Source organism: Euprymna scolopes, chromosome 13 (genome assembly GCF_053919585.1).
Source record: "Euprymna scolopes isolate OS-2025 chromosome 13, ASM5391958v1, whole genome shotgun sequence".
Classification (NCBI taxonomy): domain Eukaryota; kingdom Metazoa; phylum Mollusca; class Cephalopoda; order Sepiida; family Sepiolidae; genus Euprymna; species Euprymna scolopes.
The window spans coordinates 107166960-107182587 of NC_136494.1; positions in this window are offsets into that span (position 1 = coordinate 107166960).

Consider the following 15628-nt stretch of genomic DNA (forward strand, 5'->3'; position numbering starts at 1 on the left):
AGATTAGATTTAGATAGTAACCCCAAGTTAGCTGGGTACTGGAAGTTAAATACCTCCCTACTGGAGATAGATGACTTCCGGGAAAGGCTAACTAAACACATTCAGAAGGGATTAGTGGGGGCGGTTACCGGGAATAAGTGGTGGGTAAACGCCAAATCTAGCATTAGAGACTTCTCTGTCAAATATGGCCAACGCCTCGCGCTAGATAGGGCCAAGGCAGAGAAGCGTCTAGAGGATAGACTATCCCGGGCGGTGGCAGGGGGGGATTCCCTAGAAATAGGTCTAGCTAAGGCGGACCTGAGTCGTTTGGCTAGCGAACGATATCAGGGCCAGGTAGTTAGGGCTAGAATTAAAAAGATGCCCAACGAAGCTGTGAATGTGGATAGATCGGAACGTGTCCGTTCGCTCGGGCGCAAATCGGATAATTACATTCGTAAGATTCAGAGCCCGGAAGGGCACTCCTTAGTGTCGGCTCGGGGGATTTGCGAGCGGTTTCGGGTGCACTTTGAAGATCGTTTTGCACAGCTGTCCAGGCTCCGCGTCCAGGAGTTTGGTAACTATTTGGCTGGCTCGCCCCGCCTGGAGGCGGCCCGAGCGGCTAGTTGCGATGGTCGGGTTGCAGAGTGTGAGGTCGTAGCTGCTATGAAGCAGGTCGCCTATAATAGATCACCAGGACTCGATGGACTGCCCTACGAGCTATACTTGAGGATGTCGCACATGTTTGTCCCGATTCTGACGGGTGTGTTTAACCACTGGTTTGACACGGGATCTATCCCGAGTCAGGTTACCAAAGGCGTGGTCACACTTCTGAAGAAGAAGGACACACATGTTGGGGGGTTGGATGATTTTAGGCCCATCACGTTGTTGAACACGGATATTAAAATCCTGGCCCGAGTGCTGGCGAATCGTTTGCAGGTTGTTATCACTGACTTGATCGAACCGGATCAGACTTATGCTGTGAAGGGGAGATCAATTCAAAACAATTTGCATTTGATTCGTACAGTCCTAGAAAACCTAGAAGACGACACTGAAGCCGCGCTGATCAATTTAGATCAGTCCAAGGCGTTCGATAGGGTGGATCATCGTTTCCTGATGGCTGTTTTAGAGACCGCCGGCTTTGGGTCCGGCTTCTGCAGATGGATTTCCATTTTGTATGCTCGTCCGACGGCAGTTGTGCAGGTCAACGGGGTGCGGTCGGCGCCGTTCGCGGTTTCTCGGTCGGTGCGACAGGGGTGTCCGTTGTCGCCCTTGCTGTATGTCCTCGCGCTGGAACCATTCCTTAGGAACGTGAGGACTAGGGTGGCTGGACCGGCCCTGCGCGGAATTGCTCTTCCTGGTGGTGCGCGAGCCAGGGTTTCCGCGTTTGCCGATGATGTCACCGTATTTGTTTCGAGCGTGGTAGATATTATTACGGTGATTAAGGCTCTCAAGCGTTATGAAAAAGTTACAGGGGCTGTAGTCAATCTCAGCAAATCCGTTGGCCTGAGGTTGGCCGCTTGGCGGGGCTCGAATGCTTTGCCTGGCGCATTTGTCTGGACGGATGGCCCGGTCCGAATTCTGGGTGTTTGGTTTGGACCCGGTCTGTGTCTAGATAAGAACTGGTCGGAAGTACAGAGCAAGGTCGAAGCGTCTGTGAGGGTTTGGCTTCGAAGGGGATTGTCCCTTAAAGGCAGGGCGGAAGCATGCGCCACTTACGTGTTTCCGCTGATCCTTTACCGATTGGCTGTACTTCCTCTGCCTGCGGTCCGCATGGCGGCCTTAACGCGTGCGCTCTTCTCACTGTTGTGGAATGAGCGACGGCCGCTTGTCCGTAGACAGGTCTGTACTCAACGTCTTGAAGATGGGGGCCTGGGGATGCCTGACCTGGCAAGTCATAAAAACGCCGAAAGGTTGGCATTCCTGGGTAGAACTCTGATCGAGGAGTGTGATTGGGGTCCCGCGGTTGGTGAGGCTTTTCCCAACCTTATCCCCAATCACTTAATTGAATGCCAAAGAAGGCCGAGAGGGCAGTCAAGATTCCTCAACGAATGCCGAAATGCGCTTAGAGCGATGCCAGGGTCCTTAGACCTTGCACAGCCTAGAAGGGCATTATATCGGGGATTAGTGGTGGGGACCGCTTCGGACCCGCTTGGGGAGCGGCTGCAGCTGTCGGAGGGGGAGGTTCGCTCTCTATGGAATTGGGCGCCAGGCCGGGGATACCTTAATAATTCCGAATTTTCCCTGACCTGGCGATTGGTTAGAAACGCTTTACCCCTCAATGACATATTGTTCAGAATTGGTAGTACGTTTAGTCCTTTTTGTCCACGGTGCGAGGAAGATAGCTTAGAAACTGTAGAACATGCTTTTTATACTTGTTCCAAGCTCCGTGAATTCTGGGAGTATGTCAGTGAGGTCACGGCTCGCATCGTCCCCGATCAGGTGACGATCCTGGATTTAGCATCCGTAGTCTATAACGTAGATCCCTTGTGGCCCAGGGAGGAACGAATGGTGTTCCTAGCGACCTTGGCCGTAGCTAGACTGGTAGTGTGGGTTTCACGCATAGAGATAGGGCGTGGGGGGGAGCCGCCTTCTCATCGGGATCTGATTTTGTATTTTAAACACCAACTTAAAATCAAAATCAGATGCGATAGAAGGAGGTTATCTCGCTCACAGTTTAGTAGGAGGTGGATTCACACCGCTAGTTTATGTGCGTTCGTACGAAACAGGCTTGAGTACGTGTTCCCTGCTTAGGCATGGCACACGCCGACCGGATAAGCAATCCCCAGACAAAACTAAGACAATCCCGTAGTGGATCAGTCCCTTAGCTAGTTGGTATAAATGAGGTCCATGTCCCCAGTCTTTATTTTAGGTGTTAGAATACCTCCAAAAAAGCCCAGTCCTGATTTATTTATTTTAGCCCAAACCTGTCCCAATCGTATTTTTCTTGGAGGTCACCGAACATCCCCTTCCCCCCCCCTTTATTTTGTCCGTATTTGTGCCCATTCCCTCTTAGGAAGTGCTCCCTTGTTTTCGGCTGATACCGGAAAACAGGAAGCATTTCAAAATTAAATAGGTAAGGGTGGGTCCGGATTAACACATTCATCGCTTAACGTTTTATTTGGTTCATTTATTTTTCATTACTGTTATTTTTCTTTATTTCGGGGTGTTTTAAGGCTCTCATTACCCCCGCCCATCACCCGCATATATCATACGCATCACAATTTCACCCCTCATATATCATACGCATCACCCTCATTGTTTCATGGTAAAATAAATCATTGTTCACATAAAAAAAAAAAAAAAAAAAAAAAAAAAAAAAAAAAAAAAAGTCATTGTATATATTGTTCATATCATCGGGGTTTTAAGTAGATCCAACCCCTTGAGTGTATGTGGTATTGTGGTGACTGCAACTAGTTATAGGGAATAGACCAAGTGGACGACCCCCGACCCCCATTCTCCCCCCACACCCTTTTTGGCCTCATGCCACATTTAAAAAGACTTGTTGCACATTTTATGTAATTTTAATTTTAAAATTCCGTGAAGTTTGTAATTTTTTCTTTCTAAATAAATATTTAAATAAACAGAAAAAACCGGTCTCCTGTTTTTTTCTGTTTGTTGCTTTGGCTGTCCCCGACATCCAAAGACCAGCTACCAGCCCCTCTTGGGCTGGTTAAAGCTTTGTTTTATTGTTTTGCTCGCCTCCTGTTGAGGCCATTAACTGTTTTTTCTATTTTTTCCAGGTTTGTCTCTCTCCCCGGGCTCGACTTAAATAGCTGGCCGGTCTGCGTCTGAGGTGGTTCGGAGTCACATCCAACATAATCCTCAGCCAGGCCAAATCGGCGGGTCTGAGCCAGGGAGAAGACGCAGAGGGGGAGGGTAGCTGGTCCGGGCTCCAGAGCAGAAATGCCTAGCCCGGGGTCCAGTTCCCAGAGGGGGCTTCGGCCCAATCTGGGGGCCGGATCAGGCCCAGAAAAGGTTCCACCACGCGGTCCGGGCTCCGCTTCTTTGCCTAGCCCGGGTTCTGGTGGGCGTGTCCCTGACACGCCCGCCGGTTCAGGCCCGGTAGATAGACGTAGAGGTGCAGTTGGTGCTGTCCCCCGCACCATCACTATAGAGGAGTCCGTCGCACTAGGTGGCGGCTCCTGGAGTATCTCTGACACTGCTGTCCCCGGCAGTGGTAGGCATAGGCCAGCTGCGAGAGGTGATCCATCTCGGTGGGATCAGCAGAGGAAGAGGGCTTTAACTGTCAGCCCTCCCGCCCATAGGAGGACAGAACTCCTAGGGTCGGGATTAAGACCTTCCACCTCTGCTGATTTCTCCACATTGAGAACCACCGGGCTGGATCAGGCGTTTACAAGCGACGTGCCGGACGACCGGGAGGAGGCCATTAATATGCTCTCGCTTTTCGACTCCCAGTTGAACGGGACAGTGGGCCAGGATCTCCAGTGTAGCAGCGACGAGAGCGGCCAAGAAGGGAGTGTAGAAGGAAGACCAGGAGAAGCGAGAGCATCCCGTCCCAAGAAGAAGAAGGGGGCTGTTCGAACGGACCAAAAAAGTGGGGCAGTTGGTGCCATACCAGTAACAATACCATCGTCCCCGGCGGAAAGCCCAGCAGATTGGCCCTCACTGCCAGGAACCAGCACGCAGGCAACAATATCTACGTGTTCAACAATCCCGCCGGGGCAGAGAACGCCGCCCCCTCCAATTTCTCCAGCAACAGTAACACCAACGCCCTCGGCAGCAGAGAAGGTGTGGGGACCCCAGTCCCAGCTTACTCCTGAGGAATACCGTCAGCTGTTCATCTCCAAATATAAGGAGTATACTGACGGTAATATCATCAAACCCCTGCCAGGTGTCGTGGAAAGACTAGCAACAAGGATTATTTCGTTAGTCACCACTGACTGGAAGAAGAAAACTCTGGCAGGAGTCTCTAAAGACATCATGGCGGAGATGCTGGGGGATCTCCAAATACCTGCGACGTACATTTGTCGTCGCAGTTATGCCATGTGGGATCTGCTGCTGCCGACCGTCGATGACGCAATAAAGCTCTCCAAATGTGACTGGAAGTGGAGAGAGATCCGTTTTAAGCCAGTGTATCTGAGCAGGAGTCAAACAACGGTGAATATTTTAGGCGTCCCCTGGTTTCTGGACTCTGTGCAGATAGGCGCAATTATGAGCCAGTATGGGGACGTCGAAGCGGTCCTCCCGGCCCGTGGCCCCCGTAGCCTTATGGTAGGGGACTACACAGTAAAAATGCGCTGTGACCGGGAGGGCTTTCAGAGTATACCAGCCCTGCTCAGAAGTGATGTCTGGACCATGAGCGTCATCGTCGAGGGGCGGAGACCGCACTGTTGGCATTGCCAACAAGTAGGCCATATGGCAAGAGATTGCCCTAAGAGAGTCCCCCCAAAACCAGCTGCGGAACAACAGAAGGGTGTGGCACCAGCAGCCCCTGAGAAGCCAGCCGGAGGGGGCACAGAAACAACATCAGAAGGCTGGAGCACAGTGGTCAAGAAGAGAAATGGGAAGATCACGAAGACCCCCTCCACAAGAGAGCAGCCCCCTGAAGTACAAGGTCGGTCAGCTCCCACAGGGTCGTCCACGAGTTCTTCCACCAACGTCACCACCACCAAAGTCACCACCAAGGAAGTCGCCAGCGGCCAAAAGAGAAACCATCCGGTCTCCTCGTCCGACTCAGAAGGGGAGCAAGGAGAAAAACCGGCTACTGTGGCAGAGGGCCAAGTGCCGACAAAAGAAATAAAGAAAAAGGCTCGAAAGAATAAGGAGGCTGGGTCCCGTTCCCCGTCCCCTATGAACGTAGAGAATACTGTCTCTACGGTTCAGCCACCCAAAACCCCCACCCAAACCCCTTCGGCTGAACCAAAATCCCCATCCCTATTTGATACCCCTCCAACCGGTGCTCGGTCACTATCACGAGAAAGGCCAGAGATGCAAAACAACAACAACAGAAGAGCCAAATCTGCATCTCCGGTAAGGAGAGAAAAAACGAGAAAGCTCCCCTACCTTCCTGGAGACCGGATCTGCGATGTAGACCCCTTGCACGCTGACACATACATAACTCAGCGCCATAGGGGCCTAATAAAGCCGCTGAGGGAGATGAAGAACATTGATGGGAAAAAGGTTTCCAATCCCAAAAACTTTCCAGGCGCCCCCTTAGTCATGACCTTTGTGCGTCAAACAAGAACTGGACGCACGAAGGCCATGTGGAACATGATCGAGGAAGCGAAGGGGGCGATTCCGAATTTAAAGTTGGTGGAAGAGGAGCACGACTCCCTCAAACAGCTGGCATCTAGGTGCGAAGGGAGGGTCCCTATTTACGTCCACCCTTGTTTTTATAGGGCCCTTAAATTGACCTTCCCATTGGATGTCGGAGGTATTGCGCGGGACGGACGAGTAACGTCCGAGTTGCTTTCGGGCAACCTCGCCCAATCCTGCGGCACCCTTGGACCAAAAGACTTTAGGCCGGTGGTTGCGGATATCTAGGCACAATGGCCACGTCCTTGAGCCTGTGTAGTTTGAACGTAAGGGGCATGAGGTGCCGAAGCAAAGCCGCTAGGGTACTGAGGGACCTCATGTCCATGAATATAGATGTGGCTACGTTACAAGAGACTCACTTCAATTCCGTTGACGATCATCGGGTGCTGGAGGGGCATTATGATGTCTTTTCAACATACGGTGATAGTCAAAGTAGGGGGGTTTCTTTGTTAGTTAGGCGCACCCTTTCTGCAACGGTTAGCGTTGTTCACGCGGATACTGATGGTAGACTGATCGTGGCCGATGTTGCCGTGGCAAATAAAGCGTTTCGAGTCGTCGTGGTTTATGCGCCCAATTGCGTACGGGAGCGGGTTTCCTTTTTCCGGCGGTTGGAGGTGTTTCTCGGGGGTTCGGAACGGTTAGTCTTAGTGGGTGATTGGAATGCCATCCTTGATCCCAGGGTAGATAAGGTGGGCGGGACTAGAGGGACGGATGGGTGTGAAACCAGTCTGTTGGACCTGATGGCTAGATGCGATCTGGTAGACAGGTATCGGGTGGATCATCCGGGGCGGGAGATGTGGACGTGGCTCTCTAGCAGGCCTTCCGTTTCAAGTACTTACTTGGATCGGTTGTTAGTTAGAAGAGGCAACATAGAATACATATCTTGTCCCACGTTCCACTGGTTAGGCCACTCTGACCACAAACTACTTGTGGCCAGATTAGATTTAGATAGTAACCCCAAGTTAGCTGGGTACTGGAAGTTAAATACCTCCCTACTGGAGATAGATGACTTCCGGGAAAGGCTAACTAAACACATTCAGAAGGGATTAGTGGGGGCGGTTACCGGGAATAAGTGGTGGGTAAACGCCAAATCTAGCATTAGAGACTTCTCTGTCAAATATGGCCAACGCCTCGCGCTAGATAGGGCCAAGGCAGAGAAGCGTCTAGAGGATAGACTATCCCGGGCGGTGGCAGGGGGGGATTCCCTAGAAATAGGTCTAGCTAAGGCGGACCTGAGTCGTTTGGCTAGCGAACGATATCAGGGCCAGGTAGTTAGGGCTAGAATTAAAAAGATGCCCAACGAAGCTGTGAATGTGGATAGATCGGAACGTGTCCGTTCGCTCGGGCGCAAATCGGATAATTACATTCGTAAGATTCAGAGCCCGGAAGGGCACTCCTTAGTGTCGGCTCGGGGGATTTGCGAGCGGTTTCGGGTGCACTTTGAAGATCGTTTTGCACAGCTGTCCAGGCTCCGCGTCCAGGAGTTTGGTAACTATTTGGCTGGCTCGCCCCGCCTGGAGGCGGCCCGAGCGGCTAGTTGCGATGGTCGGGTTGCAGAGTGTGAGGTCGTAGCTGCTATGAAGCAGGTCGCCTATAATAGATCACCAGGACTCGATGGACTGCCCTACGAGCTATACTTGAGGATGTCGCACATGTTTGTCCCGATTCTGACGGGTGTGTTTAACCACTGGTTTGACACGGGATCTATCCCGAGTCAGGTTACCAAAGGCGTGGTCACACTTCTGAAGAAGAAGGACACACATGTTGGGGGGTTGGATGATTTTAGGCCCATCACGTTGTTGAACACGGATATTAAAATCCTGGCCCGAGTGCTGGCGAATCGTTTGCAGGTTGTTATCACTGACTTGATCGAACCGGATCAGACTTATGCTGTGAAGGGGAGATCAATTCAAAACAATTTGCATTTGATTCGTACAGTCCTAGAAAACCTAGAAGACGACACTGAAGCCGCGCTGATCAATTTAGATCAGTCCAAGGCGTTCGATAGGGTGGATCATCGTTTCCTGATGGCTGTTTTAGAGACCGCCGGCTTTGGGTCCGGCTTCTGCAGATGGATTTCCATTTTGTATGCTCGTCCGACGGCAGTTGTGCAGGTTAACGGGGTGCGGTCGGCGCCGTTCGCGGTTTCTCGGTCGGTGCGACAGGGGTGTCCGTTGTCGCCCTTGCTATATGTCCTCGCGCTGGAACCATTCCTTAGGAACGTGAGGACTAGGGTGGCTGGACCGGCCCTGCGCGGAATTGCTCTTCCTGGTGGTGCGCGAGCCAGGGTTTCCGCGTTTGCCGATGATGTCACCGTATTTGTTTCGAGCGTGGTAGATATTATTACGGTGATTAAGGCTCTCAAGCGTTATGAAAAAGTTACAGGGGCTGTAGTCAATCTCAGCAAATCCGTTGGCCTGAGGTTGGCCGCTTGGCGGGGCTCGAATGCTTTGCCTGGCGCATTTGTCTGGACGGATGGCCCGGTCCGAATTCTGGGTGTTTGGTTTGGACCCGGTCTGTGTCTAGATAAGAACTGGTCGGAAGTACAGAGCAAGGTTGAAGCGTCTGTGAGGGTTTGGCTTCGAAGGGGATTGTCCCTTAAAGGCAGGGCGGAAGCATGCGCCACTTACGTGTTTCCGCTGATCCTTTACCGATTGGCTGTACTTCCTCTGCCTGCGGTCCGCATGGCGGCCTTAACGCGTGCGCTCTTCTCACTGTTGTGGAATGAGCGACGGCCGCTTGTCCGTAGACAGGTCTGTACTCAACGTCTTGAAGATGGGGGCCTGGGGATGCCTGACCTGGCAAGTCATAAAAACGCCGAAAGGTTGGCATTCCTGGGTAGAACTCTGATCGAGGAGTGTGATTGGGGTCCCGCGGTTGGTGAGGCTTTTCCCAACCTTATCCCCAATCACTTAATTGAATGCCAAAGAAGGCCGAGAGGGCAGTCAAGATTCCTCAACGAATGCCGAAATGCGCTTAGAGCGATGCCAGGGTCCTTAGACCTTGCACAGCCTAGAAGGGCATTATATCGGGGATTAGTGGTGGGGACCGCTTCGGACCCGCTTGGGGAGCGGCTGCAGCTGTCGGAGGGGGAGGTTCGCTCTCTATGGAATTGGGCGCCAGGCCGGGGATATCTTAATAATTCCGAATTTTCCCTGACCTGGCGATTGGTTAGAAACGCTTTACCCCTCAATGACATATTGTTCAGAATTGGTAGTACGTTTAGTCCTTTTTGTCCACGGTGCGAGGAAGATAGCTTAGAAACTGTAGAACATGCTTTTTATACTTGTTCCAAGCTCCGTGAATTCTGGGAGTATGTCAGTGAGGTCACGGCTCGCATCGTCCCCGATCAGGTGACGATCCTGGATTTAGCATCCGTAGTCTATAACGTAGATCCCTTGTGGCCCAGGGAGGAACGAATGGTGTTCCTAGCGACCTTGGCCGTAGCTAGACTGGTAGTGTGGGTTTCACGCATAGAGATAGGGCGTGGGGGGGAGCCGCCTTCTCATCGGGATCTGATTTTGTATTTTAAACACCAACTTAAAATCAAAATCAGATGCGATAGAAGGAGGTTATCTCGCTCACAGTTTAGTAGGAGGTGGATTCACACCGCTAGTTTATGTGCGTTCGTACGAAACAGGCTTGAGTACGTGTTCCCTGCTTAGGCATGGCACACGCCGACCGGATAAGCAATCCCCAGACAAAACTAAGACAATCCCGTAGTGGATCAGTCCCTTAGCTAGTTGGTATAAATGAGCTCCATGTCCCCAGTCTTTATTTTAGGTGTTAGAATACCTCCAAAGAAGCCCAGTCCTGATTTATTTATTTTAGTCCAAACCTGTCCCAATGGTATTTTTCTTGGAGGTCACCGAACATCCCCTTCCCCCCCCCTTTATTTTGTCCGTAGTTGTGCCCATTCCCTCTTAGGAAGTGCTCCCTTGTTTTCGGCTGATACCGGAAAACAGGAAGCATTTCAAAATTAAATAGGTAAGGGTGTGTCCTGATTAACACATTCATCGCTTAACGTTTTATTTGGTTCATTTATTTTCTATTACTGTTATTTTTCTTTATTTTGGGGTGTTTTAAGGCTCTCATTACCCCCGCCCATCACCCGCATATATCATACGCATCACAATTTCACCCCTCATATATCATACGCATCACCCTCATTGTTTCATGGTAAAATAAATCATTGTTAAAAAAAAAAAAAAAAAAAAAAAAAAAAAAAAAAAGTCATTGTATATATTGTTCATATCATCGGGGTTTTAAGTAGATCCAACCCCTTGAGTGCATGTGGTATTGTGGTGACTGCAACTAGTTATAGGGAATAGACCAAGTGGACGACCCCCGACCCCCATTCTCCCCCCACACCCTTTTGGCCTCATGCCACATTCGGAAAGAGTATCTTTCATATTTTATATAATTTTAATCTTAAAATTTTGTAAGGTCTGAAATATTTCTTTTTTGAATAAATATGTAAATAAACAGAAAAGCCCGGTCTCCTGTCTTTTCTGTTTGTTGCTTTGGCTGTCCCCGACATCCAAAGACCAGCTACCAGCCCCTCTTGGGCTGGTTAAAGCTTTGTTTTTATTGTTTTTTCGCCTCCTGTTGAGGCCATTAACTGTTTCATTTTTCTATCTTTTTCAGGTTTGTCTCTCTCCCCGGGCTCGACTTAAATAGCTGGCCGGTCTGCGTCTGAGGTGGTTCGGAGTCACATCCAACATAATCCTCAGCCAGGCCAAATCGGCGGGTCTGAGCCAGGGAGAAGACGCAGAGGGGGAGGGTAGCTGGTCCGGGCTCCAGTGCAGAAATGCCTAGCCCGGGGTCCAGTTCCCAGAGGGGGCTTCGGCCCAATCTGGGGGCCGGATCAGGCCCAGAAAAGGTTCCACCACGCGGTCCGGGCTCCGCTTCTTTGCCTAGCCCGGGTTCTGGTGTGCGTGTCCCTGACACGCCCGCCGGTTCAGGCCCGGTAGATAGACGTAGAGGTGCAGTTGGTGCTGTCCCCCGCACCATCACTGTAGAGGAGTCCGTCGCACTAGGCGGCGGCTCCTGGAGTATCTCTGACACTGCTGTCCCCGGCAGTGGTAGGCATAGGCCAGCTGCGAGAGGTGATCCATCTCGGTGGGATCAGCAGAGGAAGAGGGCTTTAACTGTCAGCCCTCCCGCCCATAGGAGGACAGAACTCCTAGGGTCGGGATTAAGACCTTCCACCTCTGCTGATTTCTCCACATTGAGAACCACCGGGCTGGATCAGGCGTTTACAAGCGACGTGCCGGACGACCGGGAGGAGGCCATTAATATGCTCTCGCTTTTCGACTCCCAGTTGAACGGGACAGTGGGCCAGGATCTCCAGTGTAGCAGCGACGAGAGCGGCCAAGAAGGGAGTGTAGAAGCAAGACCAGGAGAAGCGAGAGCATCCCGTCCCAAGAAGAAGAAGGGGGCTGTTCGAACGGACCAAAAAAGTGGGGCAGTTGGTGCCATACCAGTACCAATACCATCGTCCCCGGCGGAAAGCCCAGCAGATTGGCCCTCACTGCCAGGAACCAGCACGCAGGCAACAATCTCTACGTGCTCAACAATCCCGCCGGGGCAGAGAACGCCGCCTCCTCCAATTTCTCCAGCGATAGTAACACCAACGCCCTCGGCAGCAGAGAAGGTGTGGGGACCCCAGTCCCAGCTTACTCCTGAGGAATACCGTCAGCTGTTCATCTCCAAATATAAGGAGTATACTGACGGTAATATCATCAAACCCCTGCCAGGTGTCGTGGAAAGACTAGCAACAAGAATCATTTCATTAGTCACCACTGACTGGAAAAAGAAAACTCTGGCAGGGGTCTCTAAAGACATCATGGCGGAGATGCTGGGGGATCTCCAAATACCTGCGACGTACATTTGTCGTCGCAGTTATGCCATGTGGGATCTGCTGCTGCCGACCGTCGATGACGCAATAAAGCTCTCCAAATGTGACTGGAAGTGGAGAGAGATCCGTTTTAAGCCAGTGTATCTGAGCAGGAGTCAAACAACGGTGAATATTTTAGGCGTCCCCTGGTTTCTGGACTCTGTGCAGATAGGCGCAATTATGAGCCAGTATGGGGACGTCGAAGCTGTCCTCCCGGCCCGTGGCCCCCGTAGCCTTATGGTAGGGGACTACACAGTAAAAATGCGCTGTGACCGGGAGGGCTTTCAGAGTATACCAGCCCTGCTCAGAAGTGACGTCTGGACCATGAGCGTCATCGTCGAGGGGCGAAGACCGCACTGTTGGCATTGCCAACAAGTAGGCCATATGGCAAGAGATTGCCCTAAGAGAGTCCCCCCAAAACCAGCTGCGGAACAACAGAAGGGTGTGGCACCAGCAGCCCCTGAGAAGCCAGCCGGAGGGGGCACAGAAACAACATCAGAAGGCTGGAGCACAGTGGTCAAGAAGAAAAATGGGAAGATCACGAAGACCCCCTCCACAAGAGAGCAGCCCCCTGAAGTACAAGGTCGGTCATCTCCCACAGGGTCGTCCACGAGTTCTTCCACCAACGTCACCACCACCAAAGTCACCACCAAGGAAGTCGCCAGCGGCCAAAAGAGAAACCATCCGGTCTCCTCGTCCGACTCAGAAGGGGAGCAAGGAGAAAAACCGGCTACTGTGGCAGAGGGCCAAGTGCCGACAAAAGAAATAAAGAAAAAGGCTCGAAAGAATAAGGAGGCTGGGTCCCGTTCCCCGTCCCCTATGAACGTAGAGAATACTGTCTCTACGGTTCAGCCACCCCAAACCCCCACCCAAACCCCTTCGGCTGAACCAAAATCCCCATCCCTATTTGATACCCCTCCAACCGGTGCTCGGTCACTATCACGAGAAAGGCCAGAGATGCAAAACAACAACAACAGAAGAGCCAAATCTGCATCTCCGGTAAGGAGAGAAAAAACGAGAAAGCTCCCCTACCTTCCTGGAGACCGGATCTGCGATGTAGACCCCTTGCACGCTGACACATACATAACTCAGCGCCATAGGGGCCTAATAAAGCCGCTGAGGGAGATGAGGAACATTGATGGGAAAAAGGTTTCCAATCCCAAAAACTTTCCAGGCGCCCCCTTAGTCATGACCTTTGTGCGTCAAACAAGAACTGGACGCACGAAGGCCATGTGGAACATGATCGAGGAAGCGAAGGGGGCGATTCCGAATTTAAAGTTGGTGGAAGAGGAGCACGACTCCCTCAAACAGCTGGCATCTAGGTGCGAAGGGAGGGTCCCTATTTACGTCCACCCTTGTTTTTATAGGGCCCTTAAATTGACCTTCCCATTGGATGTCGGAGGTATTGCGCGGGACGGACGAGTAACGTCCGAGTTGCTTTCGGGCAACCTCGCCCAATCCTGCGGCACCCTTGGACCAAAAGACTTTAGGCCGGTGGTTGCGGATATCTAGGCACAATGGCCACGTCCTTGAGCCTGTGTAGTTTGAACGTAAGGGGCATGAGGTGCCGAAGCAAAGCCGCTAGGGTACTGAGGGACCTCATGTCCATGAATATAGATGTGGCTACGTTACAAGAGACTCACTTCAATTCCGTTGACGATCATCGGGTGCTGGAGGGGCATTATGATGTCTTTTCAACATACGGTGATAGTCAAAGTAGGGGGGTTTCTTTGTTAGTTAGGCGCACCCTTTCTGCAACGGTTAGCGTTGTTCACGCGGATACTGATGGTAGACTGATCGTGGCCGATGTTGCCGTGGCAAATAGAGCGTTTCGAGTCGTCGTGGTTTATGCGCCCAATTGCGTACGGGAGCGGGTTTCCTTTTTCCGGCGGTTGGAGGTGTTTCTCGGGGGTTCGGAACGGTTAGTTCTAGTGGGTGATTGGAATGCCATCCTTGATCCCAGGGTAGATAAGGTGGGCGGGACTAGAGGGACGGATGGGTGTGAAACCAGTCTGTTGGACCTGATGGCTAGATGCGATCTGGTAGACAGGTATCGGGTGGATCATCCGGGGCGGGAGATGTGGACGTGGCTCTCTAGCAGGCCTTCCGTTTCAAGTACTTACTTGGATCGGTTGTTAGTTAGAAGAGGCAACATAGAATACATATCTTGTCCCACGTTCCACTGGTTAGGCCACTCTGACCACAAACTACTTGTGGCCAGATTAGATTTAGATAGTAACCCCAAGTTAGCTGGGTACTGGAAGTTAAATACCTCCCTACTGGAGATAGATGACTTCCGGGAAAGGCTAACTAAACACATTCAGAAGGGATTAGTGGGGGCGGTTACCGGGAATAAGTGGTGGGTAAACGCCAAATCTAGCATTAGAGACTTCTCTGTCAAATATGGCCAACGCCTCGCGCTAGATAGGGCCAAGGCAGAGAAGCGTCTAGAGGATAGACTATCCCGGGCGGTGGCAGGGGGGGATTCCCTAGAAATAGGCCTAGCTAAGGCGGACCTGAGTCGTTTGGCTAGCGAACGATATCAGGGCCAGGTAGTTAGGGCTAGAATTAAAAAGATGCCCAACGAAGCTGTGAATGTGGATAGATCGGAACGTGTCCGTTCGCTCGGGCGCAAATCGGATAATTACATTCGTAAGATTCAGAGCCCGGAAGGGCACTCCTTAGTGTCGGCTCGGGGGATTTGCGAGCGGTTTCGGGTGCACTTTGAAGATCGTTTTGCACAGCTGTCCAGGCTCCGCGTCCAGGAGTTTGGTAACTATTTGGCTGGCTCGCCCCGCCTGGAGGCGGCCCGAGCGGCTAGTTGCGATGGTCGGGTTGCAGAGTGTGAGGTCGTAGCTGCTATGAAGCAGGTCGCCTATAATAGATCACCAGGACTCGATGGACTGCCCTACGAGCTATACTTGAGGATGTCGCACATGTTTGTCCCGATTCTGACGGGTGTGTTTAACCACTGGTTTGACACGGGATCTATCCCGAGTCAGGTTACCAAAGGCGTGGTCACACTTCTGAAGAAGAAGGACACACATGTTGGGGGGTTGGATGATTTTAGGCCCATCACGTTGTTGAACACGGATATTAAAATCCTGGCCCGAGTGCTGGCGAATCGTTTGCAGGTTGTTATCACTGACTTGATCGAACCGGATCAGACTTATGCTGTGAAGGGGAGATCAATTCAAAACAATTTGCATTTGATTCGTACAGTCCTAGAAAACCTAGAAGACGACACTGAAGCCGCGCTGATCAATTTAGATCAGTCCAAGGCGTTCGATAGGGTGGATCATCGTTTCCTGATGGCTGTTTTAGAGACCGCCGGCTTTGGGTCCGGCTTCTGCAGATGGATTTCCATTTTGTATGCTCGTCCGACGGCAGTTGTGCAGGTCAACGGGGTGCGGTCGGCGCCGTTCGCGGTTTCTCGGTCGGTGCGACAGGGGTGTCCGTTGTCGCCCTTGCTGT